The sequence below is a fragment of the Schistocerca serialis genome, unplaced genomic scaffold (genome assembly GCF_023864345.2).
Source record: "Schistocerca serialis cubense isolate TAMUIC-IGC-003099 unplaced genomic scaffold, iqSchSeri2.2 HiC_scaffold_1167, whole genome shotgun sequence".
Classification (NCBI taxonomy): domain Eukaryota; kingdom Metazoa; phylum Arthropoda; class Insecta; order Orthoptera; family Acrididae; genus Schistocerca; species Schistocerca serialis.
In genome coordinates, this window is record NW_026047367.1 from 7,501 (window position 1) to 12,500 (window position 5,000).

The 5,000-nt window shown below is 54.4% G+C and overlaps 1 non-coding gene across 1 annotated transcript; it reads right to left on the bottom strand.

The window, feature by feature from the left end:
• Positions 1–192: 192 nt before the first annotated feature.
• LOC126433492 (small subunit ribosomal RNA) lies at positions 193–2,102 on the bottom strand. Its single transcript, XR_007578527.1, has one exon. It is a non-coding gene; the product is annotated as a small subunit ribosomal RNA (ribosomal RNA).
• Positions 2,103–5,000: the final 2,898 nt, after the last annotated feature.

Here is a 5,000-nt window from a genome sequence, read left to right on the forward strand (position 1 = left end):
ATTCAAAACCGCGCCAGGCGCCAGGTGCCGCAGGCCAGCCGCTCCAGCGCTTCAGCGCTCGTACCACACAACATTGGCGTTAGTTTTGAGAAGCACGCGTGGTTCCGCACGCGGCGCACGGCTACTGCGAGCCGTACAGGTAGCGTGTTGCGCGACACGACACGCACATCGAAAGACATGCAGTCTAGTCGGTAATGATCCTTCCGCAGGTTCACCTACGGAAACCTTGTTACGACTTTTACTTCCTCTAAATGATCAAGTTTGGTCATCTTTCCGGTAGCATCGGCAACGACAGAGTCAATGCCGCGTACCAGTCCGAAGACCTCACTAAATCATTCAATCGGTAGTAGCGACGGGCGGTGTGTACAAAGGGCAGGGACGTAATCAACGCGAGCTTATGACTCGCGCTTACTGGGAATTCCTCGTTCATGGGGGAACAATTGCAAGCCCCAATCCCTAGCACGAAGGAGGTTCAGCGGGTTACCCCGACCTTTCGGCCTAGGAAGACACGCTGATTCCCTTCAGTGTAGCGCGCGTGCGGCCAGAACATCTAAGGGCATCACAGACCTGTTATTGCTCAATCTCGTGCGGCTAGAAGCCGCCTGTCCCTCTAAGAAGAAAAGTAATCGCTGACAGCACGAAGGATGTCACGCGACTAGTTAGCAGGCTAGAGTCTCGTTCGTTATCGGAATTAACCAGACAAATCGCTCCACCAACTAAGAACGGCCATGCACCACCACCCACCGAATCAAGAAAGAGCTATCAATCTGTCAATCCTTCCGGTGTCCGGGCCTGGTGAGGTTTCCCGTGTTGAGTCAAATTAAGCCGCAGGCTCCACTCCTGGTGGTGCCCTTCCGTCAATTCCTTTAAGTTTCAGCTTTGCAACCATACTTCCCCCGGAACCCAAAAGCTTTGGTTTCCCGGAGGCTGCCCGCCGAGTCATCGGAGGAACTGCGGCGGATCGCTGGCTGGCATCGTTTATGGTTAGAACTAGGGCGGTATCTGATCGCCTTCGAACCTCTAACTTTCGTTCTTGATTAATGAAAACATACTTGGCAAATGCTTTCGCTTCTGTTCGTCTTGCGACGATCCAAGAATTTCACCTCTAACGTCGCAATACGAATGCCCCCGCCTGTCCCTATTAATCATTACCTCGGGTTCCGAAAACCAACAAAATAGAACCGAGGTCCTATTCCATTATTCCATGCACACAGTATTCAGGCGGGCTTGCCTGCTTTAAGCACTCTAATTTGTTCAAAGTAAACGTGCCGGCCCACCGAGACACTCACTCAAGAGCACCCTGGTAGGATTGCAACGGGGTCCGCCTCGGACGCACGAGCACGCACGAGGCGCGTCGCACGCCTTCAGCTCGCCCCACCGGCAGGACGTCCCACGATACATGCCAGTTAAACACCGACGGGCGGTGAACCAACAGCGTGGGACACAAATCCAACTACGAGCTTTTTAACCGCAACAACTTTAATATACGCTATTGGAGCTGGAATTACCGCGGCTGCTGGCACCAGACTTGCCCTCCAATAGATACTCGTTAAAGGATTTAAAGTGTACTCATTCCGATTACGGGGCCTCGGATGAGTCCCGTATCGTTATTTTTCGTCACTACCTCCCCGTGCCGGGAGTGGGTAATTTGCGCGCCTGCTGCCTTCCTTGGATGTGGTAGCCGTTTCTCAGGCTCCCTCTCCGGAATCGAACCCTGATTCCCCGTTACCCGTTACAACCATGGTAGGCGCAGAACCTACCATCGACAGTTGATAAGGCAGACATTTGAAAGATGCGTCGCCGGTACGAGGACCGTGCGATCAGCCCAAAGTTATTCAGAGTCACCAAGGCAAACGGACCGGACGAGCCGACCGATTGGTTTTGATCTAATAAAAGCGTCCCTTCCATCTCTGGTCGGGACTCTGTTTGCATGTATTAGCTCTAGAATTACCACAGTTATCCAAGTAACGTGGGTACGATCTAAGGAACCATAACTGATTTAATGAGCCATTCGCGGTTTCACCTTAATGCGGCTTGTACTGAGACATGCATGGCTTAATCTTTGAGACAAGCATATGACTACTGGCAGGATCAACCAGGGAGCTGCGTCAACTAGAGCTGAGCAGCCGGCCGCCCGGGAGTGTGTCCCGGGGGCCCGCGCGAACACGCAAGCGTCCGCTCAATTATTCTGCAAACAGGAGGAGGCTGAGCTCCCCTGCACAATACACCTCGAAACCCTCTCAGGTCCCGGCGGCGCGCAGCGCCGTCCTAAGTACTTGGTCGGGTTCGAGAGAGGCGCAATCGCCCGGAGTTTGGCGAGTAGACGCTTTAGGTGCGACCACCCGTGCTCCCAACTGAGCTTGCCGCTGCCGACAGAGGCCCGGGAGCGTGCTGTCGTGGCATTGCCGGCGGGAGACAACACGCGCCACCTACGGTGGCCGGCAGCTCCAACGCCAGCGCCACAGAAGGACAAAAGCCCCACTTGGGTGCCGAAGCGAACTCTCCCAGCACAGCGCACGCGCCAACACGTCCGCACAGCTGCGATACAATCCACCTGCGAGAACCGCAGAGGCGACCGAGCAGCAGACGGCGTCGCGGCGCCGAGCGCCGGGCGGCGGCGCATCCTCAGCGCACACAGTCCTCAATCGGACCAGCACACTGCAGATGTCCACCGCGCTTCGCACCGGGCCCGCGAGGACCTACTTTGGCCGCACGGCGCCGCGTGCAGGGTGCGCCGGCGCGCAGCTACGCCGCCTGCCGCCTCCGTCGGCCGGCGCGCCTGCCACTGGCCGCCCCCACCAGCCGGCTGTAGCGCGTGCGCCCACGCACCGCGCGGCCAGCACGCCGGGAGGCCCCCCCTCACCGGCCGGGGACGGTCCCACCCAGCCACCGCCGCGTATCGCTTCACACCCACATGCCATTCACGTTCGTGGGCATGGTGGGTATCGCTGAAACAACCGGTTGGTAGCTCAACCGATCGTCGCCATCACTGATTCACCTCTAGCGAGAACAACCGCACCACAACGGTTTACCAGTTCTTCATTTGCGTAACGTCACCAGCAAACGTAGACGTCCATCGCCATTTGCAAATTCAACGATTGTTGCATGCCTGTGTCAGGTGTCACGACACACTATGTCTGCCCACATACACGCAACAACATGTGCACGCTTCGCGAACACGTGGAAGGTGGCCCCCGTACGTATGCGATGTCCATTGCGCGAACGACTGTCAACCGGCCTCTGTCGCATGTCGCAGATGTGGAACGCAGTGCACCATGCTATCACGGTGTGTGAGAAGAGACGACTACGTCTGACAACACGCGCCACTACATCAACAGACGGCTCATGCCGATCGCCATCCACGGCATACCATACTGCAATCCAGCTCTTATAGGGAGACGACATGTAGCTGAGTGCACAATATTTGGACCGTATGGTTCGCCGTTGTTGGCGCAGTCGTGGTACGGTCACACATGTACCACGATGTATCATTCAGTACATGAGGACCAATGTGCAGTACAGTGTGTGATTTGGACGTACAACATCAGCGGACAGTTGACACAAGCCGTACCACAACGTAGGCTGTGCTTCGCCATGCGAATGCCAATGAACAACTGCGAAGGGCATTGAGCATGTACGTCCTGCTGCCATCCGCATTACAGTGTATAGCTGCAAGGTGTTTAACATGAAGCGATACTCTGGGGACCGGGCAGTGCGAGTAGCAAACTATATTGCGGGGGTTGCAGTTAGGCAACACTACACTAATTTAACGCGTCGTATGACAATTACAGAGCAGGTTAAGGCCCAACGTGTGTTGGGTTAAGGCCCAACGTGTGTTGGGTTAAGGCCCAACGTGTGTTGGGTTAAGGCCCAACGTGTGTTGGGTTAAGGCCCAACGTGTGTTGGGTTAAGGCCCAACGTGTGTTGGGTTAAGGCCCAACGTGTGTTGGGTTAAGGCCCAACGTGTGTTGGGTTAAGGCCCAACGTGTGTTGGGTTAAGGCCCAACGTGTGTTGGGTTAAGGCCCAACGTGTGTTGGGTTAAGGCGCAACGTGTGTTGGGTTAAGGCGCAACGTGTGTTGGGTTAAGGCGCAACGTGTGTTGGGTTAAGGCGCAACGTGTGTTGGGTTAAGGCGCAACGTGTGTTGGGTTAAGGCGCAACGTGTGTTGGGTTAAGGCGCAACGTGTGTTGGGTTAAGGCGCAACGTGTGTTGGGTTAAGGCGCAACGTGTGTTGGGTTAAGGCGCAACGTGTGTTGGGTTAAGGCGCAACGTGTGTTGGGTTAAGGCGCAACGTGTGTTGGGTTAAGGCGCAACATAGGTTAGGTTAAGGCGCAACATAGGTTAGGTTAAGGCGCAACATAGGTTAGGTTAAGGCGCAACATAGGTTAGGTTAAGGCGCAACATAGGTTAGGTTAAGGCGCAACATAGGTTAGGTTAAGGCGCAACATAGGTTAGGTTAAGGCGCAACATAGGTTAGGTTAAGGCGCAACATAGGTTAGGTTAAGGCGCAACATAGGTTAGGTTAAGGCGCAACATAGGTTAGGTTAAGGTACAATATAGGTTAGGTTAAGGTACAATATAGGGTAGGTTAAGGCGCAACATAGGTTAGGTTAAGGCGCAACACGGGTTAGGTTAAGGCACAACACGGGTTAGGTTAAGGCACAACACAGGTTAGGTTAAGGCACAACACGGGTTAGGTTAAGGCACAACACGGGTTAGGTTAAGGCAGAATACGGGTTAGGTTAAGGCACAATACGGGTTAGGTTAAGGCACAATACGGGTTAGGTTAAGGCACAATACGGGTTAGGTTAAGGCACAATACGGGTTAGGTTAAGGCACAATACGGGTTAGGTTAAGGCACAATACGGGTTAGGTTAAGGCACAATACGGGTTAGGTTAAGGCACAATACGGGTTAGGTTAAGGCACAATACGGGTTAGGTTAAGGCACAATACGGGTTAGGTTAAGGCACAATACGGGTTAGGTTAAGGCACAATACG